The 26219-nt window shown below is 45.1% G+C and overlaps 2 long non-coding RNA genes and 1 pseudogene across 2 annotated transcripts in view; 2 read left to right on the top strand and 1 right to left on the bottom strand.

Annotated features, from left to right (window-relative positions):
- LOC146763208 (uncharacterized) overlaps nt 1-26219 on the bottom strand; it is a 662135-nt gene that overhangs the window by 132661 nt on the left and 503255 nt on the right. The window lies entirely within an intron of this gene.
- On the top strand, nt 13230-15835 carry LOC146763223 (uncharacterized). Its single transcript, XR_014952602.1, has 2 exons — nt 13230-13456; nt 15200-15835. It is a non-coding gene; the product is annotated as an uncharacterized LOC146763223 (long non-coding RNA).
- On the top strand, nt 18276-19752 carry LOC146763222 (uncharacterized; annotated as a pseudogene).

Genomic DNA, 26219 nt, shown 5'->3' with positions numbered 1-26219 from the left:
GCGCTGGGCGGCCGGGGAGTCTCCTGCTCCACCAACGGCGCGCAAAAATGTTCTGTCCCAACCTTCCTTTTATCCCCCCCCTTCTCCTTGCAGGCGTGACTCTCCAGATGTAGTCTGAGTCTGGTCGTTGTGATAGCTTCTAAGTCTCTTCTTTTGAGATACAGCAAGCAGACCAGATATACACACCCAGGACTCTAATCTCAACCTCCTTATCACCTTGTAAGCAAATAAGCATTTCAAAGACACACTAGTACATTCTTATGCAAACCAAGGTAAGCGAGTATATCACAGTGAACAAATTATTTTCCACTTATCTTAATTCCCCCCTTTTTCTTGTTCATCTTTATTTTGTTCACTGAATCTTTGTAACTCTTGGTGACTTAGTATTAGGGTCTCATCTACATTGTGTATGGGTTCATATTTTGCCCTAATGAGCATTAAATGTGCTGCCTCTAATCGTCCCTTTACTATTTTTATTGCCTTATTGAAGATGCATGGCCCAAAGGTCAGTCCCAATATTATCAGTATCAGAGGTCCTGCAAGGGTGGATAACAAGGTAGTTAACCAAGGAGATTGATTGAACCATGATTCATACCAACTTTGCTGTGCCTCTCTTTCCCTCTTTCTCTGCTCTAATCTTCTCCTTAATTCTGCCATGGTGTCTGTAACAACTCCAGTATGATCAGCGTATGCACAGCATTCCTCCTTCAGGGCTACACACAATCCCCCTTGTTGTAATAATAGCAAGTCTAAACCCCTTCTGTTCTGCAACACCACCTCAGATAGGGACTTTAATGATTTTACCAATCTATCGATGGCCTGCTCAATTTTACTCAGATTTTCATTTACTGAAATTCTTAATGCTTTAAATTCCTTTTGTTGATTTACTAGGGATGCCACCCCAGTTCCAGCTCCTATTCCCCCGATGGTAAGGAGAGTTGCAATAGTTAAGGCAGTGAGGGGTTCCCTTTTCATTAGATGGTGTTCTGGCACAGTTTGTTGTTCATATATGTAGTCACTTGTATGGTAGGTAATTCTGGGCATAATCGTTACCTGGATGCAGTAGTCTTGGCTTGGATTAAACAGTTTCAGTGAGATGCACGGTGTGACACCCAGAGTGTTACATACCCACTTAGTGTTAGCTGCTGGCAATAGCCAGTCAGCCGGTTTCTTTTCACCTGTTTCTATTACTCCACAAAGGTATTCTCTTTGTGTTGGGATTTTTCCTATGCATCTCCCTTTCCCTGTTACCTGAGCCAAGGTAAGCCCCGGTGTTGTCTCTTTACCCTTTTTCCACAAACACTGATTCGGATTAGTTCCATTCACTCTTCTGGGCTTTGCAGTGACCCCTATGGCTTCATAAAATGGGGGTCTTAAATTATAGCACAGCCAACAGTCTTCCGTCAGTTTTGGGTTGGTTCTATTTAGGACACCATAACTCGCTTTCATAACCTTCCAGAGTATATTACCCTCCTGGGTTTTTTCCTGTTTGTCTCCTGAAGTGTTTTCATTCTGAATTTTATTCTGGGTCTGATCCCTTTCTTTTGTTTGGTTGGCTAAAACAACCTCCTTTTCTAATAACACTGGGTTTGGCCCTACAGGTTCAGGATCAGGGGGCACAATTTCCTTCCTTATAAATATTAAGCTACCAAAATTGCCAAAATCAGCCGAATATAAACGAACGCCCCAAGTTTTTCCAATTAACCATATACTATCCTCTGGCCTTAATGCAGTAATTTGTATATTCCTGCAAATATTTTCTGGGGGTTTATGACCTGTCCAGTAGCCGGGAGGAATACAACCATCTGGCTTCCAGACCACCTTAATGTATGGATCAGGAGTGGGGGGTCCCATGTACCAGCTATTGTTTCACAACCCCAATATGCACAGTAATATTGTCCAGGACTATTGTGCGGTGGTGTGTTTTTCTTTCATTTGATATTTGTTTAATATCTGTTTCCCCCCCCCAACCCCCCTTTCCCTGCCCCTTTCCCTAGAACCTTCCCTGTCATTCATTCTAGCCCCCTCCTCAGCTTCCAGATGTTAGTTCTGCCCTAAACTCCTCCCCTGCTATTCCCTCATTGGTTACTGTTCCTACACCCGTCCTCCTGAGTTCTGTATAAAACCTTTGCCCCCCCGCCCGCCGGGGTCTTGGGGCTCATGGAATAAAACCATCTCGTTCCCCCCCCAAGTCCCGTGTCGCCTTCGTCTGTCCCTGCACGCCACGAACTGAAACTGCAGAGCTTGCGGGGGAAAGCGGCCGCCCGTTCTCTTCCCTCACCGCCCAGCACGGCTCGGAGTGCCGCGGCGAGGAGCGCATGCCGCGCCTCAACATATGGTAGCGAGAGGATGGTTCCCTCCTTCGTCTTGTAAAAAAAACGGGCAAATTTGTGGGGGCGCCCGCCTCACAGAAGAAGAAGGAAGGAAGAGGAACATCTACGGCCGTAAAAGCTCTGCCTGATGCTATGAGGAGCTGAGCGCCGAGCGAAAAAGATTGAGGCTCCGGGACCTCTTTGTTCTCGCCATCTTCCCGCCCGGGAGCAGCCGCGCTGCACGGGCAGCCGGGCTGCAGAGCTTTTTGGCGGGCAGACTTACCCGAGAACACAGAGGGCGGTTTTGGCAGCGGCTCGGGGGAGCCTGAAGAGGGGCTGACCGAGAAGAGGTTCATTCCTCGGTCAGCATCTGCAGCGAGACCACCGGAGGCTGATAGTGGCCGAAACCAAGGCTTCGGGGACGAGTCTTGGTTTAACGGGAACACCCAGGCTTCCGGAAGGGCCAAACCGAAAGAGAAGGAACATCCCCAGTTTTTAGCGCGACTTTTCCATCGAGTCGAGGAGAAGATTCAAGCCATCTCCGTCCGAGCCTGCAAGGTAAGGTAGGCTACACGGGGTGGGGGTCGCCCCGACGGGCGGCTGGGTCTGTCACTTTTTTTTCTCGCGTTTTAACCCCCGTCTGCGCCCAGACTGGGGCTGTAGCCGTGCATGTCCCTGGCAAGCGGGTGGGTTTTCTTTTTCTGGGAGAAGCTAGCACTGAGTGCTATCCTTCGCCTAGTCTTCTGTGGGGACCTAGATTAGATCGCTTTTTCTTCTCCTCGAAAAAGTTGTCTTCTCTATCCTCCCCTCCCCATTCTGGGCTGGACGGAGGGGGTAGAAAAGACACCAGTAGGGATCAGCTAAGAAGACGACACGTTAGCTATAGGAGAGTTGTTAAAAGGGGCCCTTTACACCCACGCATTGCGCCGACATCCAGCTGCGTCGGGCGGCCCCCCCCCCCTCCTATAAATTTCCCCTTTTTGCTTCTGTGAAGCTCCCTATGCCCCCATCCCCTCGGACTTTCCTAAAACCCTTTCCTATCCTCCCTTGGGGATTGCTGTGGCCGAGCCGCCCCAAGTGCCCTGCCGGACACTGCTCAGGCCAAGTGCAGTGTGCCCGGCACCCCTCTCAAGATGGCGCTGGCCACGCCGCTCGGGACCCATTTCCCGCCTTGACCCTTCTTTTCCGCCCCTGGTTTCCCGCCAGTCCCATCTCTCCCCCAATAGCCCTGCACCGTCCCTGCACGAGGCTAGTCCCTGTTGGGGGAGGCGGGGTTGGATATTCCCCATCCTTCTTCGGGCTCGTCCTCCGGGGGGAGGGTCGGGAGGGATCTTCTCCCGAGGAAATGGAGCCGAAACCCGGGACTGAGGATCCGTCATTTTGTCTTCCCCCTGAAATGGCGGCGCCCCGGTCCACCCCTTACCGATACCCCCTGTTAATCATGGCAATCACTAATTAAGTGATTGTCTGATTCCCCTATCCTATTCCTTAATGTACCCTACCCAATACTCCTTTTTATTTAACTACGAATTCCTCTTTTTGCTTTTGATTATTTTTGAATAATCTGTTTGTTGAGTTATATTTTATAGAAAAAAAAAAAAATCATCCCAGTTAATTATTACTCAAGATATTATGCCCACCTCTCAAACGGACATTCAAATTGAACAAACCACATCGCTATCCGCTGACTCTGCTTTAAAACAAGCGCCGTTATCCGCTGACTCTGCTTTAAGAATTTAAGAAGCTGAACATCGCAAACGCCGCGACGCAGCAAATTCTAAATCAGATGAAGTCACAAATCCTGCTGTGCTTTGTACCCTTAATTTGGACTCTCATTTAGGACAATTTTATATATTCCAGATAAAGTTTTTATATGTTTCATATGTTGTAATCACAATTAGTTTATCATTTTTTAATGTCTTTCAATTTATGTTTTTTTAATAATATATAATGTTACAATTTGATTTTATATTAAGTTGTTTTGTTATAATTATAATTAATTCAGTCTTTTCTGATATTTTTTAACTTAAAGGCTGTGTTTAACCATTATTGCTACAGGAATCACTCAGCTACTATATCGCTTCAGGCTTGCTGCATTGCTGCGAAATTTAAAAATTTATTAGTTATATTTAGTTGATCTTTTATTATATTTAATTCCAATAATTCCATTTAATTATTTTATTCAAATTAGATAGTTATAATTTTAATCATTCTAATTAAATTTTTTAGTTTAATTTCTGTCAATTATTTCATTCTATTTCAATTATTTACATTATTTACATTATTTTAAATTGTTACTCAGAACAGCAAAACAGCAAGTTTTGTGCAGTCTTGTGTCTAATTTAAGCTGTTACTACTCTTCCTGCCCTATAAATGCAATAATGTGTCTTTCATGTCCTTTAAGTAATTTACAATGTTATCATATGATTTTATATTATTTGCATGTTTTATTAATTTGCTTAAACCACAAAATTCTCCTTCTTTTTGTAAAGTAAAAGAGGGAGATGCGGTGGTGTGTTTTTCTTTCATTTGATATTTGTTTAATATCTGTTTCCCCCCCCCAACCCCCCTTTCCCTGCCCCTTTCCCTAGAACCTTCCCTGTCATTCATTCTAGCCCCCTCCTCAGCTTCCAGATGTTAGTTCTGCCCTAAACTCCTCCCCTGCTATTCCCTCATTGGTTACTGTTCCTACACCCGTCCTCCTGAGTTCTGTATAAAACCTTTGCCCCCCCGCCCGCCGGGGTCTTGGGGCTCATGGAATAAAACCATCTCGTTCCCCCCCCAAGTCCCGTGTCGCCTTCGTCTGTCCCTGCGCGCCACGAACTGAAACTGCAGAGCTTGCGGGGGAAAGCGGCCGCCCGTTCTCTTCCCTCACCGCCCAGCACGGCTCGGAGTGCCGCGGCGAGGAGCGCATGCCGCGCCTCAACACTATTGCAATATCCTTTACCAGGATTCGAAGCAGGACACATATAAAACGATGAAACCCAATGGGAACCCCAACGAGTACCTAAGGATGCCACAGGTAACTGGAAAGTGGGAGCTCCAGCTGTAGTATTGCTCCTTATAACTCGTGAATCCTCCCATCTTCCTAAAGTCCACTTGAAAGGTTCATGAGTTGTTACTTACGCAGTATTACAAGATATACAAAGGAAAATCACAAGCAGTAAGCAAATGGCATGTGGGGTCTGGTTTCTCACACTGCAACAATTATACCCTTGTGACTTCTTTCCCTCTATTAGCTGGTTATCACCAAAATACCCTTGAGCCCAAAAACTATTTCTGCCTTTGTTACTCCCAGTCCCGGGGTAGTTCCGCAAATATTGCTTGCGTATTCCATCCTGAGGGCTCCTTCCTCCACAGCTGTTTACTCCTCTGCCTCGCCCGTCGACTCGGGTGCTTCGAGCCACAGGATGTACCATCTTCTCGGCAGCAAGAGTATTCTTCAGGAGGGGATTTATGCCCTCTGGTGCCTTGCCGCATGCAATAAGAACGCCAATTCTGATCTTTTACCTCTGGTGCGGTACAACTGACCCCTTTTAGGTCTTTCTTACAAAGGCCTTCTATGATCTCTGCCACAAATGGGCTCGGCTCGTTTGTATGGTAGCAGTAATAGTCTGGGTGAATGCCCTTTGAGAAAATTTCCCACCACTCTTTAGATTCCAATCGGATTTCCCCTCTAGTCACTTTACAGGTCAGTACCCAAGCTGTAATCTCTCTTTGTACGTTCCAACAGGAATTGCAAGTTCCTCGTGGAGGATACCCTCTGTTGCAATGTGACCACCACCGTTCTCCACACACCTTACAGATATAGCATACAAAAGGATAGCAATTACAATTTTGATTTTTTACACTTTAACACTTGAATTACTAATTAGTCCACTATCTAAGTAATATAAGTCTGATGTGTATTCAATCTGATAAGAGTCCATTAGTTTCTCTGTAACTTCAATTTCAGGTTCCCGGGAGGACTGGTTACTTGCCACACAGTGTTGTTAACTGGTCCTTTTACTCGACTGGCATGTGTCCATCCTCTTTCTGCAGTCCGAATTGCAGTTTCTGTAGTGTGTAACACAAGATAAGGACCTTCCCATTGTGGGGTTAGTGTAGATTCTTTCCAGGATTTTATTAACACATAGTCTCCTGGGTATATTTTATGTATTTTTAAATCTAAAGGGGTTCTTTGCGTAATGATTCCTTTTTCCCAAAGTTCATTGCGGCGTTTCATTAAGGCAATAATATATGAGGTTATTTTATAGTCCTTCAACTGGGGGTGGTCTCGGGGTTCCTCCAAATCATATGGCATGTGGGGTCCCCTATCAGAATCTATTGTTTTTACTATCCCATATCTAGGGATTATTTCTTCTAATAATATTCTGACCACTGTCTGAGCAGTAGTCCGAGTAGTGGGGTAAGCTTCTACAAAATGGGTGAGATGATCTACTATTACTAACAAATATTTATATCTACCCACTTTAGGCAATTCAGTGAAGTCTATTTTTATTTTGGCAAAAGGCCTGTGAGCTAATTCCCTTCCTCCCATGGGCCTTTCCCTAAGATGTTTTCTGTTTACTTTTTGACAGATCAGACAATCTCCCACTACTCTTTTAACCAAATCATAGATTCCAATACTCATATATTTAGTGGCAAATTGATCTACTAATGCCTGAGTTCCCCAATGAGTCTGGTCATGCAATCTTTGCAAAATTTCTGAGGCCTTGCTTTTAGGTAAAACAGTTCTCCCATCTGGGAGCTTCCATTGCCCTTCAGACCCCTCCTCAATTCCCATCTTTTGTAATTTTTCCTTTTCTTGAGTGGTAAAACTATATATTTGCCATTTTTCTTTGGGGGAGTCCACAGATACAGTGTCGCTCTGCCCCATGTCCCCCCGAGTTCGTAGGGCTGCTTTCTTGGCTTCTTGGTCAGCTAAATTATTTCCCCTGTTTCTAAAGTCCAATCCTCTCTGGTGTCCCCTTAAGTGGACCACAGCAATTTGAGCCGGGCCCCTTAAGGCATTTAAAACTTGGACAATTAGCTCTTGATGAATTAGATCTTTTCCCTGTGAGTTTATAAGTCCCCTCTCTTCCCAAATTTTCCAAATGTGTGCACTATCCCATATGCATATTTAGAGTCTGTGTATATTGTTCCAATTTTTCCTTTTAATAACCTTAAAGCCCTGAGTACTGCATATAATTCACAAGCTTGTGCAGACCAGGAGTTACTTAGTGGTCCGGATTCAATTACCTTTAAATCTTTTTATGGATTTGCAACTACTGGAAACCGGGCCAAAGTCCTCTTATTTATTTCTCTTAAATCGTGCACCAATCTGTAGGACCCATCTGACTTCTTTACAGGCAGGATGGGAGTATTGAAGGGAGACATACAGGGCTCTAAAAGCCCTTTTTCCAATAACCTATCTATTTCAGGTTTTAGTCCTAATTTTCCCTCCCTAGGGATAGGGTATTGTTTTATTCTTATGGGTTTGCCAGAATCACTCATTTCCACTGAGAAAGGCTTAATCTGCAATTTCCCCACCGTTTCTGGAGTATACCACACCTCAGGATTAATTTTCTTTTCATCCTCCACCCTTAAAGGGCAGAGCTTTATCTGTAATTCTTTATTTACAACTTCTAAATTAATACCCAATTCTATTATCAGATCTCTCCCTAATAAATTGTAATCTGCTTCAGGTACCAGTAGTAAAGAACCTATACCAAATTTGGAATCAGTTTCTACCATCACATCCTTGATAACAGATACCTCAAAGGGCTCTCCTTTTGCCCCAATTACATGTACAGTGTCAGATGACTTTTTACATCCAAGCGGCAAGGCTTGCACCGTGGATCTTTCAGCCCCGGTATCCACTAAAAATTCCATCTCTTGTTGTTGGGGTCCCACTTTAAGCTTTACCAAGGGCTCCTTATGATGTTTCTTCCCCAACAAATAGAGCCCTTGACACCCCTAATCTTCCTTAAAGGCATTCTCATCCGCTATCCGTTGTTTGCATCCCCTCTTCATATGTCCCTTCTTTCCACAGTAGAAGCAGACAATTTCACGACCTCTTCCTTTTCCTTCCCTAGAAATATAACTCTGCTCCCGATTCTCCCTTTGTTCTACATTCCTTGCATGGGAATTAGGGTTAGGCCCTTCCCGCACACTTCCATACAATAATGTATCATTTTAACTTTGTCTTTCCCTTTTCTAGATGGGAAAGCATCCCAATTAATTATCATCAAACCCAAGGGGCTTGGGAATCTGGGGAAGCTTAGCATGGGTCCCCTCTCCCATGGGACCAGAGGGCTTGCTTTTCCTCTGTCCCATCTTCCGGAGTGCACTCAGTTTCTCACACACGTGCTCCCCTGGTTCGTGGCCCAGCCCCTCGCGGGGAATGGAAAACGCACTAATACAGAGTCCGCACTCACTTGGTCTCCACGAGACCTCTCACACACAGCACTCCGGGAAAACCACCCCAAACCGAGCGGGAAACCGGCCTATACTCACGCGTCCTGCGTCTTCGCTGGTTCTTCGTGCACAAAGATTACAGGGGTAACCGGTTCTCCTTTGCCCGTTGCTCAATTTAGGTTCGCCGGTGGAGAGTGATCAGAAAGCCTGGGGCAGCCGGGCCGCCATAAGGGCGGGGCGCCTCCCGATCGTCCCGTAGCGACTGATCTACTTCTCCATCCGAGTCACGGCACCAAATTGTTATAAATTGTGACACGGCAATTTGAAGTGTCTTAATCCAATAAAGCAATTTTATTGAAAATAGCAAGCGAGTAAGGCAGGCAAAGCACAGCGCTGGGCGGCCGGGGAGTCTCCTGCTCCACCAACGGCGCGCAAAAATGTTCTGTCCCAACCTTCCTTTTATCCCCCCCCTTCTCCTTGCAGGCGTGACTCTCCAGATGTAGTCTGAGTCTGGTCGTTGTGATAGCTTCTAAGTCTCTTCTTTTGAGATACAGCAAGCAGACCAGATATACACACCCAGGACTCTAATCTCAACCTCCTTATCACCTTGTAAGCAAATAAGCATTTCAAAGACACACTAGTACATTCTTATGCAAACCAAGGTAAGCGAGTATATCACAGTGAACAAATTATTTTCCACTTATCTTACTTCTGTTTTTAATATTATTGCTGTTACTGTTTGTTTCTCATCACATTGCTCTTTCTTTTTAGTAAATTATCTTAACCCAGTCTCTACCTTTGTCCCTTTCTCACTAGAGGGAGGGGGGGGGAGGGGGAGGGGGAGTGGCTTTTTTGGGGTTTGTTGGGGTTTAGCTTTTTTCCTTTTGTTTCTTTCTCTCATGGAATTTTGTCCTATCTGTCACTAAGGAACCGTAAGGACCGGGTACTTAAGAGAGACAAAAGCAGTTGCCAAGCTCAGGGGAGGAGGACACCTGCCTGCACATATCTTATCTGAGGGTTTCTCTTGGAGGGACAGAGATGCCATGAGAATTTGGCTGGGGAAAAGGGGCTGGGTGAAGCTCCTACTTCTCTTGCTCTCGAAACCAGTCGAGTTGCTGCTTACTGGTTGGGGGGAAGGGGGGGGATAGCTGCTGTCCCCGGAGCTCAGCTCTGTCCTGCTTCTTCTGCCATGGGTGAGCTTTTGCTCATGAGAGCAGCCACTGATCTGGGACCTTATTAATGCCCTACACCTGACTAAAAGAACTCTCACCATCTGCTAAGGTGCCTCAGGAGAAACGCTGGAACCCGGGGCCTTTTCCCCTAAAAGGGAACCTCTTCCGGCCGTGTTTGGGAGCTGGACTGCTGCTGCCCAGCCCCGCTGTTTCTTTGCCACTGTTTCATGTTTTCCCTAAACCGTAGTATTATGTGCAGTGAATGTAATTCACGCCAATTATAATATGGTATGTGTAATATTTAGTATTTTTTTAGAAAACACACGTCTGTATTAGAAGCTGCCCCCACATAAGTAAAACTAAGTCTATGCTGAAACCTCATTTGCAAGCAAATGTATGTGACTTGTCCAGAGATGGGACGTATCTCGAAGCCATATGGGGACGCCCAGGCACTGATCATTGCGTCAATGACCTGAGACTGATACATGTGAAAATCCCCCGGGCTGATACAGGTGAATGCCATATCCCCATAACTACATCAGGAGATTCATCAACACCAGACACTGAATTGTTCCACCCCAATGCCAAGAAAATAAATTTCATCAATGTTTGGGACTCTGAATGGGAAGAAAAGGACTGATTGCTGAAACCCTGGCCTCAGAGAGAATTTTCCCTATAAAAAACATTTGTACTAAGAGGGTGTGTGTGTGGCATAGAGGAAAACCTCTGCTGAGGCTGTCTTCTCTGTTGCACACCCAGCGCGGACCACAGGCTGGGCACTATTCTTTCCTAGTGGCTGGCTAGATAGAATTTGACTGCAAGATTGTCAGAACTCAAAATGTCTCTCAGACATTTTTAGAGGTTCCAGGCCTTGGTCAGAAGCATTTTAGACCCTGGCAGACAGTTGGAAACAGCTGTGATTTTGAGTTTGAGCCATGGAATGAGTTACCAACTTTGGAGGTGGAACAAGCAGTCACAAAAGGTTAGATAGCATAGTAAAAGTAGTTACAAAACAGAGGGGAAATTTTTTTAACACTTGTACAGGGGGGTTTTTACTTTGTACATGGGGGTCAGAAGTTCTAAGATGGAGGAAAGTGGGCTGATCCTGTTCTTCCTACTTCTTTTTCCTTGCCTTCATGTTCTTGGTGATGTTGGCACTCAGAGATTTGTTTAGAGTAGAAAAGCACTTTGTAATATAGGTAGTAGGTATTGGGGGAAAACTATAAACACGTAATATGTAATATATCATATAAAAGATAGCAGCAGCCCTGGGCGGGGAGAGAGAAGAAGAAGACAGCAGATAGAGAGGATGTCAGTGTGTGTGTGTGTGCCTCTACCCAGGCCGCTGACCAAGCAGACGCAGCCCGAGAAGACAATCTTTTAGATAACTAACAATAAAGTACCTTGAGACCAAACAGCAAGAGCCTGCGCAGTTTTTCTTTGGAAGCACGGGTTGGAGGAGGAATTTCACCACCATATGGGACCCCAGAATAAGGCCGGGATTCTCACAAATGGCGTCCCTGGTCGAGCATCAACAAAAAGAACAAAAAGAAACATCAAACAACCTCCAACCTTTATCGGCAAAAAAAGAAAGAAGAAAAAAAAAAAAGGAAGAGCAGTACACACACACTCTCCGCAATTTCAAGAAGAGTGGGAGCGGAAAGCTCAAGATAAGAACCTGACCTTCACCAAGGCATTTCGTCTTGAGGACAGCCAGGAGGAGAGAAACCAGAAGTGCGCCTGGGATTCCTCGCTGTGGCCTGCTGGACGATGAACAGTGCCATCTCTGGACTGACTTCATGCTGACTCAGCTTTTGGTGAGAATGGTCGAAATTAAGAACATGGGGAGGGAAGGCATTCTCCCAAGGACACACCAAAGATTTTTTTTAGCCCTATAGGGCGAGACTTCTACCCATCAGGTAGAGATAGCCCCAAATGAAATGAAATCTTTGTTATTGTAGGTGCGGTTAGTCACTCGCACACAGATGTATATCTTTTCTTGGGATTGAATTTTTGGCAAGGGATCAATAAGCAACTTTATTACTGAGCCACAAAAGGAAAAAAAAAAAAAGATAAGACTGCCGCAAAATTTTTGCTTTTAGCAAGGACAATATTACAGCCAGCTCTACGGCGCAGCAAGTCCGTCCGGGCAGCTGGGGCTCCTATGGGAGCACAAAGGGGGAATATTGCCCAGCCAGAAGCTTGGGGCAGTTTTTCTCACCACAGATCCAGGGCAAGCATGATTGCCTCCCATGGAGGATCAGGGGATGTTGTGTCATCATGCCCTGTGTCTCCAGGTTCCCACTGTTCCTCAGTTTCCCTCGAACCTCAATCCCTGAGCTCCTCCAATGCAGAAACTCCCCAGACAGAGAGATAAGCCAAGCACAGCCGCAGCCCCCGGTGAGGGAATGGACCAAGCACTGCTCAAGTCCGAACCCGCAGTGAGAGTGGCAGCGGCTGCCGCGTCTCCGGTGAGGGAGGGTGCAGGCATGAGTGCAGAGCAGAGAGGGAAGAGGGGAGGAGAGGAGAAATCTTTCGTAGCTGCACGGGCGGGGAATTCAAAACAGCCTGCGGTGCAGACGCAAAGGGGGGCAGCAAGAACAGCACAGACACAGGGCGGCGGGGGCGCGGGTGCAGCGGTCAGGCATCCCGAGCGTCCCGTGAAGCGTTCAGTGTCGAGAATTCGTGAAGCCGCAGAAGCGGCCACCCAAAAGGCGCGGGAGGATAGCTCCCTGACCGAGGCAGCTGCATCTGCCGAGAAACCAGGAGAGAGACAGCGGGAGGCTTCCCTCGCTGCAGCTCAGGCAGCAGACATGCGCGTGAAGGTCGAGCAGAACCGGACAGCCACGGGTGGAGGGGATTTTTTGCATCTAGAATGCGTGGCATGGGGTGCAGGTGGGGCGGAGCCGGCACGCACGGGCTGTGGGTGCTGGCACAGAGACAAGAGAGGGGCAAAGCAAGATGAGAGACATCGGGGCCGGAATGGGAACAGGAAAGTGATTGCCTCAGTCTCGGGGGGGGGATGGCAGTGGCTCTGAATCAGGTGGTGCAAGCCGGAGCTAGGCGAAAGCATAGCCGGGACCAGAGCAGAAGCGTCCACACCCCCTGGTGACGCAGGCAGGGACAGGGCGTGGCCAGGATGATTCAGGGCACGGTTCCGTTGCAGTTCCCATGGCAACAGCCAGCATAAACCAACAGCCAATCCCTGCCACCTTCAGACATGGCCAGAATAGAATAGATATTGCAACAAGAATCAGTAACACATGGATCAATTGTTAGAAGAAATGATCAAAATTTATCAGGAATTAATGCAGGGTTTGCAAATGTAAATCAATTGTCAGAAGAAATGCACAAATGTTATCGGAAGTACAAATTGGAAAGCAGAGTGCGTGGAATGGTAGAGTCTCTCTCAACTCGAGCGTGGCACGGGCACTGATGGCGTCAGCGGCGGCGGCGGCTGCCAGCCAGCCGTCCACAGACTGTGCAGCAACCGCGGGGGGAAAAAACCCGAGCAGGCAGCACGCGGCGCGGGAGCGCAGTAGCGGCGGGAAGCAGCAAGCGTGCGCTGATGACGTAAGCAGAGCGCCGAACCATGCTGAGAACTGGGGACAGTCACCGGGACCGGGTGGGATGACCAAGAGCGGGACCGGAGCAGTGCCAGGTCCAGTCGAGAGAAGGGAAAAGGTGCTCCCGAGCCCACGGCCGTGGCCAGGGCCAGCGCGGCAGGGTGCTTTCGGGGCCGGCATTCCTTCCCTTGTTCCCATGGCGACAGAGACAGAGACGGGTGAATCCAGGCTGCACATGCATTTGCGGGAGTCAGGGCGAACGCGGAAGTGGCTGAGAGGGGCAGATTTCAGGCACGGGTCCAGCACAGCTGACACTGGGCGTGAGCAGGGAGGGTGAGCAAGAGAGATGCACAGCCATGCTAACGCAAGTAGAAGCGGGGCTTGGCTGCGCCAGAAGTGCTCCCCTCTGCACCACCCATGCTGGTGCAGGCGGGGACTGGGCAGAGCCAGTTGCAGGGATTTCCTTGGTCACAGCCTCTCCACAGCGAGTGCGAGCGATGCACCACCCATCTCCTTTCATCAGTGGCGGCAAACAAGAAAACCACAGCAGCCAGAGCAAACAACCTTTCACAAGCACATCCATTGCGCCAAATATCCTGCAGCAATGCTGAGGGATGGGACTCCAACATTCACCCCAAAAATAAGATGCAGTTAAGTCGCCCTTTGAAATCATTGCAATATAAGGGTCTCCTCCAAACTTCTACAATGTTTCTAAACGCTAACCCCAGATTTTTTAGTTAGGTGACAGAATTGATCAGCAGATACACCCAGCCAGTGTGATGAAGAATATTGATTGTGGAACACAATGTGAAAAAAAAGATATCATAATGAGAATTGAGATACAAAAATTGAATGGCATGAAATTTTAGTAATTTATTATATTAGGGTTTAAGTTAAGTTGTCTTTTAACATTCTATTAATAATATAATTGATTTTTATATAGTTTGGTTTAAGTTTAAGTATTGTTTAATTAGAGTATATCACTTTAAGTTTATCTTAGTTTGGGCCCTGAAGAAGTTAAGTTTATGAGTTTAATTGATAATGGATTTATATATTGTTAATTTGATGCATATAGATTTCATAAAGTTAATATAATTTAGGGATTTTTTACCAAGATTTTTATATATTAAGTTTAAGTAATGTTTGATTCAAAAATTATTTTAAGTTTTTCAAAGGTCAAGTTTGTTTAATTAACAAAGTTTAGTTGTTTTTCTTTAAGGATAAGAAGATTTTGACTGAAAGAGTTTATGAGATGATAGTGAACATTGAGTTAAGGGGAAGACACAATCTATTGGATCCTTGGTTTTATTTTAGTATTTTCTGTTTTATTGTAAGTTTGTCAGTGTATAAGAGTCTTGAAGGAATTTATTCTGAGTTTTTCTGAGATTGATTTCATTGTTTAATGATCACTTGTGTATTTTGTTATTTCTTTGTGCAATGATACAAAGGGTGTTTGTTTCCAAATCCTTTCTTTTACGTTTAACTACTTAAGTGTTTTATAAATGTTATTGTTAAGAAATTTTATCATGTTATCAGGTGAAGCTCTGTGCTTTGTTTTGTCATAGTGAATATTCGTAAGTTTTATTGTTGTTTATGTAATCTCATCCAGGTTACATGTCATTCTGAAGTCTAATTTTGGATTTTAAATATGTTGTTCATTTTTCTAGGTGAACTCTCTGGTTTGTTTTTATATTTCTTGTGAGTGGAATAATTGCATTTTTCTTTCTTATCATTCTCAAATGTTTTTCAGAAGATCTCAGAGAGAGGTGTCTGAAGCATTCCACAGCCTGTCCTGGTTTGTAAGATAAGCTTCTATTCTATTTGCCATCTGTTGGAGGTTGGGCAGGTTTGTTATCTCTTCCAAGAACAATGGTTTGCTCTGAAGAGGTAATCGTTTGTTTAATGGGCCATTGACTGACTCACTGCAGGCCTGGTAAAGTAACACCATCCCATTGTGTGATGCTCCACCCAGAGGGGGAAGCCAAGCACTCTTTTATTGTATAAAGGGGTACCTTTTGAGAGACAGAGCAGCTCTCTCTCTCTCTGCGGGATTCCCAGAGAAGCAGCTCCTTCGGCGAGATTCCCAGAGAAACGGCCGGAGCGCGGTGAGGCAGCGGCGGCGAAGCTCGGAGGCGGCCCAGGCGCAGAGGAAGACCGGCCCAACTGCCACCAGATCTTCAGAGAAAACTATACCCTTCTAAAGATCACCACTTCAGCCGCAATTCATCAGCCACTGCAAGAGGAGCAGCTATCATTTCAACCGGACTGCTACCAACACCCCGAATCCTCAGGTTGTGGACTTTATCACTAGTTTTGTTTGTACCAATTGCATTTGCCTTTTTAAATTGTTATCTAGTTTTCTCCTAGTAAAGAATTGTTACTCCCATTCCCATATCTTTGCCTGAGAGCCTTTTAATTTAAAAATCCTGGTAATTCGGAGGGAGGGGGTTTACCTTCTCCATTGCACAGGAGGCTTTTGCCCTCCTTCACAGACTCCTGTCTTGTCAAACCAAGACACAGCCTTTTGTCAATGTTAATCTTGTTATTTCTTCCAATTGAAAAACATCCTTTTCCTTCAAAGAAGTTTCAAGAAGAATGAATCCTTGTGTCAATTTATCAGTTTGAACTTCAAGTGTTTATTTTATATGAAAATGTTATAATAAGTGGTTATGTCTTAGGTATCATATATGTATTGTTGGTATAATCTTTGTTTAAGATAATATGTTAAAGAACATCACTCCAATTTAAAGTTTGGGGTTTGGCCAGGCCCTGATTTTAACTTGGACGGATGAGTTTGCCAGCAAAATTCAGAGGTTTTTGCACAAAAATGAATGTTATATAGATCATTTTGATCCATCAATTCGATCCTACAAATTTGACAGCTGACACAGCTTTGGGGTGAGACTTGTCAGCCCTGCCCAGGAAGGAATGCCAATTTTCACTGGAAACAAATGTTTCAGCTGTTTGCAGACTCTGAACCGCTGGCACAATGTTTCTGATAATTATGCTTTTTTCAATTTTATATATGTTATTTAGAATCTTTCTTTTGAACTCTCTTGAATGGTTATTGATTTTGATAGGTTTTCTGCATTTTATTATTAAGGTATTTTGTCTTGTTTTATATTATGTTTTATATTTCAACATTCTTGATTCAAAAGAAAATAAGAGAAAGAGAGAAAAAAAAAAACAAGAATAAAGGAGAAAAGAGAAAAAAAGAAAAGAAATAAAGAAGTGCCTGAAATAAGGCTGGAATAAGCAATGAAGATTTTGTATATTTTAATCTTTTGAGATAATTCTTTTGTAGACTTGATTTCGCTGATTGTCGAGGAAAATATGAAAAGAGTGCCAGACACTGGACGGATCAAATTGAAAAAATCTGTCAAGTTAATAACTTTGAGCAAGAGTTCTGTTAATATTTTCACAGAAGTTTAAAGTGGGTTTTTGTTTTTACCTTACAGGCCCTGAAATGGAGTTCTTACAGATTTAGAGATAATGGCTCAGATCATTGTTAAGGCTAACACCAGATTGCTGACAATGTCAGGCAAAGATTTCCTAATCATTCATTTACATTTAAAGAAAAAATATTTTGGTTAAATGCAAAAATAAGTTTTAGAGATAAATCAAAAATAAGTTAGGAATCAATGGAAAAGATGACAGTGTTTACTGATAGTTCAAGGAAAACTCACAAATCACATGGAAAATTCCAAAAATAGAGAAATGGGAATCAGATGTAAAAAATGGTACAAGGTTCACCAGAAATTGTAAAATTAGTAGCAATAGTCAGAGTTTTTCAGTTATTTCAGAAGCCATCAATCTGATCACAGATTCAGTGTATATTGCAAGTGTGGTCAAACAATTAGAGGAATCACTTTTAAAACATACGGACAATGAAGTTTTATATTCATATCTATTATGCATTAAAATAATCCTTGAAAACAAAGGACATAAATATTTTGTCATACACATCAGAATGCATTCTTCACTTCCGAGGTTTTTAGTAAAAGTGAATGTTCATGTAGACAGATGCACAGTGCCCATCTTACACATGCTGCCAGACATTTTTGAGCAAGCAAAATTGAGCCATGCATTTTTTCCACAAAAATGTACAAACATTGATGGAATGCTTTCACTTTTCTAAAGGTCAGGAAAAGGAAATCATCAGTGCATGTCAGAGTGTGAGTTTGCATAGAGTCCTGTACCTACAGGAGTGACCAATACGAGAGGTTTGAAAAAGTCTTCAGCTGTGGCAAACTGGTGAAATATGCATCTTTTGAGAGGCTTGAAAACATTTGTGTTTCAGTTGATATATTTTCATATTTATGTTGCAGTTCACACATTTCCAGGAGCAATTTTTGGATCATGACATACAGGGGAAACCAGAGAACACATCACACCCTGAAATCCATTTGGATCAACAGAAAAGGAGGAGGCAGGCGCAATATCTCATATGCAGTTGAACAAAGCTTTGTATGTGTTGAATTTTTTTAAGGGTTCTTTTTCAGAGTCCACTCCACCAATTGTCAGACATTTTACAAAGAGTACACGAGCAAAACTAAGGGAAAATTCTTTAGTTTTGCTCAGAAACCCAGAGTCAGGACAAATTGAAAGTCCATTTACATTAATAACTCTGGGCAAGGTTTCGTTTGTGTTTCTATAGAACGAGGACCGACGTGGGTGTCGGCAAGGCACGTGAAACCTTATCGGATGCAAATGCCAGTGAACGTGAACGAGAGAAGCAGAGAAGCAAGCACGCAGACGAAGGTGGACAGCAATGCTGCAGACATCTCGTCGGACAATGATTGGCAACTCAGAGACTTGGGGTTTTTCTGGGGAATCAAGTGTTGTTTGGATGTTGCTGCATTGTGGGGTTTCTCACAGAGGTTAGGGACATGGACATGGGGTTCAGACAGATAGTGTTCATGTGCTTCATTCTCTTGCTTGTTGCCTTGGGCAATGGGACAGGCTTTCCCATGAAACAACCAAGGGAAAATGTGTGAGAGACTTTGGCAAAAGCAGCGGGTCTGGACAGCATTTGCCTGACCTATTCAGAACTGGGGAAACAATTTTCAACACGCTTGGTAGGTATGCCAGTGAAGGAATGACCAATTCCAAGGGACATCCCTCCAAAAGGTTCTGAAGTCTTTTTCGGATCCTGTGGAAGGATGGCATGTTTGGACACAGTTCCTTCCTATGGCTCACTTTGAACCTCCAGAGTTGGACATTTTTTGGGTCAACAAGAATGAAGTTTGGTATCAAATTCAATCCATTGAGAGTGGCAAAGACAGATAATCATATAGTAGATATCATTCCAAATCAGTTCTTTTATAGAAATGCATCATCCTGGTGCAATCACACCAAAGTGACAAGCAAATTATCCCTTCAACACCCAGCCAATTTACCAAAGGGAGTGTTTTTGATTTGCGGGGACAGAATTTGGCCTGCTATCCCTGCAAAAGTCAAAGGCAGTCCATGCAGCATTGAGGAACTTGCATTGATAACACCTGATTTGAGAACTTTAAAGGAGCAGACACACAGGAAAGAAAAAAGATCCTTTGAAACAATATAGCCAAATTGTGATAATGATGTTTGTACTTAGGACGAGGCTCAGAGAATCGCAGTAGCAATTTTCTCACCCCAAACAGCGTTAGGGGTGGCTTTGACACAATTAGACCACATAGCATGCTGGATTGAGAAAAACAATTGTACCATTTTGTCTGCAGTGAGTGACATGTTAACAGATATCAGCTGTGCAAGACAAGCGGTGCTTCAGAACAGGGCAGCAGTTGGTTATTTGCTGCTGTCACATGGGCACAGATGTGAAAAATCTGAGGAGATGTGCTGCATAAACTTGTTTGATCATTCAAAATCTATTCATGAAAATATGAAACAGATGCAAGGTAGTATCAGCAAACTGAGAAGAAAGAAAGTTACAGGATTCTGGTGAGATGATTTCATTGGCTTTTTTAATCTTTCACCATTGTGGAAAAAACTTTTTAAAATAGTGTTTTATATCCTTATAGGGCTTGTAGTTCTACTTGTTCTGCCATGCATTTTCATGTGCATTCGAAGGGCCTTGAACAACATGGCAAAGCAGGTATTTCTGGTTCAAACAGAGAGGGGAGATGTGGGAACTCAAAATGTCTCTCAGACATTTTTAGAGGCTCCAGGCCTTGGTCAGAAGCATTTTAGACCCTGGCAGACAGTTGGAAACAGCTGTGATTTTGAGTTTGAGCCATGGAATGAGTTACCAACTTTGGAGGTGGAACAAGCAGTCACAAAAGGTTAGATAGCATAGTAAAAGTAGTTACAAAACAGAGGGGAAATTTTTTTTAGCATTGTACAAGGGGGGTTTAACACTTGTACAGGGGGGTTTTTACTTTGTACATGGGGGTCAGAAGTTCTAAGATGGAGGAAAGTGGGCTGATCTTGTTCTTCCTCCTTCTTTTTCCTTGCCTTCATGTTCTTGGTGATGTTGGCACTCAGAGATTGGTTTAGAGTAGAAAAGCACTTTGTAATATAGGTAGTAGGTACTGGAGGAAAACTATAAACATGTAATATGTAATATATCATATAAAAGATAGCAGCAGCCCTGGGCGGGGAGAGAGAAGAAGAAAGCAGCAGATAGAGAGGATGTCAGTGTGTGTGTGTGTGCCTCTGCCCGGGCCGCTGACCAAACAGCCGCAGCCCGAGAAAACAATCTTTTAGATAACTAACAATAAACTGCCTTGAGACTGAACAGCAAGAGCCTGCACAGTTTTTCTTTGGAAGCACGGGTTGGAGGAGGAATTTCACCACCATATGGGACCCCAGAATAAGGCCGGGGTTCTCACACAAAATAAATATTTTATTTTTTCATTTTAATTTGGCTGGACAAATTTTCATTTATAACAATCTTGGTGACCTAGATTTGATCTGGTTTCGGGGTATCCAAGGGGTTCCATAATGTCCTGGGTTGTAAGATAAGCTTGTATTCTATTTGCCATCTGTTGAAGGCAAACCTGTTGGGCAGGTTTTGTTATCTCTCTCAAAGACAATGTTTTGCCCCGTAGAGGCAATGGTTTGTTTATACACTATTGACTGACTCACTGCCAGGCTGGTAAATGTAACACCATCCTATTGTGAGGGGTCCCACCCAGAGGGGGAAGCCAAGCACTCTATTATTGTATAAAGGGGTAGCTTTTTGGGGAGAGAGGCAGCTGGCTCTCTCTCTTCGCGGGATTCCCGGAGAAGCAGCTCTCTTCGGCGGCACTCGCAGCGAAGCAGCCGGAGCGTGCCGAGGCGACGGCGGCGGAGCTCGGAGGCAACCCCGGCGCAGAGGAAGACCGGCCCCACTGCCACCAGATCTTCAGAGGAAAACTATACCCTTCAAAAGATCACCACTGCAGCTGCAGTTCATCAACCACTGCAAGGGGAGCAATAGTCCCAGCAGGACTGCTACTGGCACCCCGAATCCTCAGGTTCTGGACTTTTTTCACTGGTTTTGTTTGTACCGATTGCATTTGCCTTTTTAAATTGTTGTCTAGTTTTCTCCTAGTAAAGAATTGTTACTCCCATTCCCATATCTTTGCCTGAGAGCCTTTTAATTTAAAGATCCTGGTAATTCAGAGGGAGGGGGGTTTGCCGTTCTCCATTGCACAGGAGGCTTTGCCCTCTTTCACAGACTCCTGTCTTGTCGAACCAAGACACCTATCCTCGATCCGGGTAGCGCCCCGCTGATTTCAGCAGCTGGACAGGGCTGAGGAACAACACGGACCCAACCAGATTCCGAAAAACAGCTGGAAAGCCACATTAAGGAAAGGGTATAAACAGGCCCAGAGCTCTCAGAACTCGAAGTCGGACCTCCGAAGCTGCAGCAACAAACTTTCACTTATAAAATCGACATGAACAAAGAATCCACGTGGGAAAAAGAGCCATAAATATCTCGTGGTTGAGTGGAGGGTGATTGAGTGTGTGTGTGAGACGTGACCTCATCACGGGGCAAGAGTGGACCCCAAAATCGCAGTTTCACTATCCCCAGAGGGAAGTGGTCAATTGTAGGGAAAGCAAACGAGATCGGGTACACTCACGACACACATATGACCTGAAACTCAGGGAGTTACGGGGATTCAATCACGGATGGGGCGGGGGAGGGAAGGTGCATTCTCGTTGACTCAGGAAACTGGTAAACCTCACCAACTCTGGACTCGGGGAGCCCAGTAAAACAGGTGAAAGAGAGCTCACTGTACTTCCAACTGAAAACCCACAGACTGGTTCACTGTGCTGTTACTAGGTTGGCAAGGCTCTGTCGGGGACAGACTGGTTTAAACACTTGGTAAGACTCGGTCTGGGACAAGACCAAAATATACATTTAGCGCATGGCTAACTGACTTCTTGGAATGACTTGCAGACACTGACTCGGAAATACGGTAAGGAAACTTAAAGCATGGGACAAAAGAAAAATAAAATTCAGGAGAAAACCCAAGGGAAAACTGTAAAACCTGAGAAATGTGGAAGGGGTGGGTTGCCCAAGATTCCGAGAGAAAGCCCCTTGGGGGTGAATGTTAGAAAAGGTTACGCAGCCTCGCGGAGTCGGGTGCAGCCACAGGCAGCGTGTCTCTGCTGTTTTTAGAACCCGCACGGCAGTGGCAGAGGTGGCAGCGCCAGCTCGGAGGGAGCGGGGGCTCTGCCTACCACTCCCCTTCGTAGTGGTGTGGCGCAGCTTTGGTTTTCCCTGCAGCATGAGCGGGAGGAGCCTTCTACCTACCCTGTTAGGGTGCAGGCGGCGGGCTCAGGCTTTCCTGGTATGCACAGGCAGCACTGGTCCACCGCTCAGCCACATGGCGTGGAGGAGTCCCCATTGCTGCAGGCGACAGTTTTAAAAGCAGCACAGGCTGCTGCTGCTGCTCTGCAAGGCTGAAATCTATGTGCTTACACTTCTCAACCAGAGTTTTTGGAAATCGGTAGCGAATTTGTTTTGTTTTTGGTCAGTGTAAGGTTGTGCTGTGCATTTTACATCTAAAATGGGGGGAGGGGGCGGTGCCAAAGGGGAGAAAATTGTTGCAATATGTAGATGATCTATTGGTATCTAGTCCTAAGGAGGAGGATGTAAGGGCAGGAACTATAGCCCTGTTAAACTTATTGGGGAAAAAGGTGCTTAAATGTTTCAAACATCTAAATTACAATTCACAGAGCCTGAGATGAAGTACTTAGGGCATTGGTTGACAAAAGGGAAAAAGAGATTGGATCAAGACCAGGTGTCGGGGATAATTACATTACCTCCCCCACAGGCAAAGAGAGAGGTGAGACAATTACTGGGACTTTAGGGCTACTGCAGGCAATGGATTGAAGTTTACAGTGAAAAGGTAAGATTTCTTTACGAAAAGCTTACCACAGTGATGTGGTTCAACACGGAAGGGAATTTTCTCAGGAAGCTGATAGTCAGACCAATCAGTGTCACGTTTGGATATTGGCACCTGGATTGACCACTAAAGGCTGGACACACCTCTGAGAACACAGGAGGTTAAAAGCCAGAACTCCCAGGAGAATTGTCTCTTTGGTTCCCATCAGCAGAGAGTGCAGACTCTCCCCTGCCCAGCCACGGGCTGGGTGGGGGAGGGGAAGCTATGCGGCCTGGCTGAAATAGGCCGAAGGGTGGGGGGACTGGAACCGGGCCAGCTCCTTCGGACTGAAGGGTGGACAAAGTCTGAGATTTCTTTGCTCCCCACCCTCCCAGAGGAGAAGAGATAGAGAGCTTGAAGACACCTGGAAATTCTCTGGCCGTGGAGAAGGAGAAGGGTGGCAGGGGGGGAAGGTGCCCAGTGTGGGAGATGGAGTCTGGGCCGAGAGCCGTCTGGGGAGTCGGGACTTTTAATCCTTTCCTGGGGAATGAAGGCTTTGTGAAATATTACTCCTCCTTGATTTGAAAGAAAAGAGAGACAGCCTGAGACCTGAGATGTTAGGAAAAGAAGGTTGGGGGGAGATGATGGAGTGGCTTTTGGCTGGACTTTTCTTCTTAGCCATAGACTGAACCAATTTCTCCTCCAAGAAAGACTGTATTTTAGGGGGATGCATGGTGAGCCAAGAGACCTGCTTCAGCAACTACCAGTTCAGGAATGGAGTGAACAGAGAAAACCTGAGGAGGGTGTGATGATGCCCTCTGTCTTCAGGAAGAGGAAGATCTCTTTTCACCCTTGGCCCCAGGGGAGGAGGAAAAGGGGGGGGGGGGGGGGGGACGGGACTATGGTCCCAAAATGAGATACTGAACTGTTGTTTCTTTTGGTCCTTGGCAAAGCATCCTTAAAGGAGCCCTATGAGCAGTCTGTCCATGCATGGTGGTGAGAGCACTGTGACATGGAGAGGAGAGTATCACACTGGAAGAGTTTCTCTGGGAGGTGCCATGGAAACACAAGAGGTGGCATCTGTGTTTCCTGGGGGTCTGTGGTGCAAGGGAGACTCCTCTCTCCCTTGATGGACTTAGTATTGATTATATTGAAGGGTGATAACTTGATTAAGGGTCCAAGTTGTGTCTCACAGTAGTTTGTTGGAGTTGGGGTGGGAGGAGGAGGAATCTTTTTGAAGGTTTTCATTTTGGATTTAGTGTGTGTTTTTTGTTTCCGTTTTTTTTTTCCCCCTTTATCATAGTAGTAGTTCAATAAAGTTTTCTTTCCCTTTCTTTTTAAGTTTGGGCCTGCTCTGCTCTGTTCCAGATCACATCTCACAGTATTTATTTGGGAAGATGAATTTTCATGGGGGCGTTGGCAGTGTGCCAGTGTCAAACCATGACACACAGACAGGCTCAAATGGACCAACCAAGATGAGGAAAGCTTTAAACAGCTAAAAGAAACTCTTATGGCAGCTCCAGTGCTGAGTGTCTCCAATGTAAAAAGGCCCTTCCAGTTATTTATGGATGTAAGTAGCCACACAGAGTTCTGACTCAGGACTGGGCAGGAACCAAAAGCATGTTAGATATTTGTCAAAACTCCTTGATCCTGTCAGCAGGGGGTGGCCCACTTGCTTACAAGCAATCGTGGCTGCAGCATTATTGGTAGAAAAAGTCAAAAAGGTAACCTTCAGGCTTCACTAGGAGTTTACACCCCCCCCCCCCTCCCCACCACACACACACACAAGGTAAGGTGCATTTTACAACAAAAAGCAGACAAGTGGCTAACAGACACTAGGCTCCTGAAATATGAGGCTATCATGATTCACTCCCATGACTTAAAATTAAGAACCACCTCGGCCCAAAACCCAGCTCAGTTTTTGTTTGGGGAAGCCACCGGGGCCCCTTCTCACAATTGCGCTGAAGTAGTGGAACTACAAACCAAGATAAAACCTGATTTAGAAGAAGAAGAACTTGAGGAAAGGGAAAAATGGTTTTTGGATAGGTCAGCAAGGGTCGTGGATGGGAAGAGAAAGTCTGGATATGCAGTGATAGATGGAAAGACTCGGGAGGTGGTAGAATCTGGACTTCTGAGTATGGACTAGTCAGCTCAGGCTTGTGAATTGTATGCAGTATACAGGGCATTGCAGAGACTGAAAGGGAAAAAGGGAACAATTTTCACTGATTCAATGTATGCATTTGAGGTAGTACACACCTTTGGGAAGATCTGGGAAGAGAGGAGATTACTCAACACTTGAGGAAAGGGACTGGAACATGAAGAAATAATCAAACAGATTCTGAAGGCAATTAGGGGACCAGAGGTAATTGCCATAGTCCATGTGAAAGAACACCAAACTGGAATGCATTTCAGGAGCAGAGAACAACTTGGCAGGCAAAGAGGCAGAGCGCCACTTTACTAAAGGTAAGCACCCTGGAGACTGAGGAAGGGGAAGCCCAGGAATTTACCCCTCTTCCTTCTCAAAAGGAGGTAGAAGGTTACCAGAAAATCGGAGGTCTTCTGGAAGAAAGTAAGTGGAAATTACCAGATGGGAGGGAATTATTGTCAAAAGATTACACAAAGAAAAATTCTGGGTAGATTGCATCAACAGACACACTGGAGGCCCAGGCACTTGCAGAGCAATTCCTGAGATTCTTTGGGTGTAAAGGCATCTATAAACTGGCAAAACAGGAGGTACATGGGTGTGTGATTTGCCAAAAAGTAAATCGGCCAAAAACCCGTCAGGCAGCACTGGGAAATTTCCCAGTGGCATACTAGCCTTTTGAATACGGGATGCCTTATGTACATGGCATGCCAGTGGGACACCCAAAAATAGAAGATGGGCAGATACAGCCCTACCTTATAGCCATAAGCAAGAATCTCCAGGAATTGTGGAAAGAGAATAATTGTGCAGAATATCCCTCTAGGTTTCTCCATACATGTAATGCAGCCTGAGGACAAGGTATTCATAAAGACTTGGAGGGAGGTCTGGGAGGGCCCCCCCCCCATCTTGTCCTTTTGACCACAGACAGAGCAATACAGGCACAGCAATATGAACTGCAGAGAAGGGGTGGATGCACACATCAAGAGTGAAGATGAAGAAAAACAAGCTGCGAGAAAAAACACTGGAGTGGAGAGTCACCTCCCCCCCCCTTGGAGACCTGAAATTAACCTGGCATCAACCAAGTAAATGACTAACAGTGACTTGATCAGGTGCTCTGTACCAGATTGTGAATGTTATCCATTTGTGCATTTCATTTGAGAATACTGTAACGAGGTTTGGGTTACACACTGTATAAGGGGGTTTGGCCAAAAGGATTGGGTCATAAGTGTTTAGAATAAGAACAGCTCCTGACTAGCTGTGTTTCAGGGCTCGTCACTTGTCTGTGTATAATTGAAGTAGATTCCTTGGTG

This window comes from Lonchura striata, chromosome W, assembly GCF_050655825.1.
Source record: "Lonchura striata isolate lonStrDom1 chromosome W, ASM5065582v1, whole genome shotgun sequence".
NCBI lineage: Eukaryota > Metazoa > Chordata > Aves > Passeriformes > Estrildidae > Lonchura > Lonchura striata.
The sequence above is the reverse complement of the archived record's forward strand: the minus strand, read 5'-3'. Positions and strand labels throughout refer to the sequence as shown.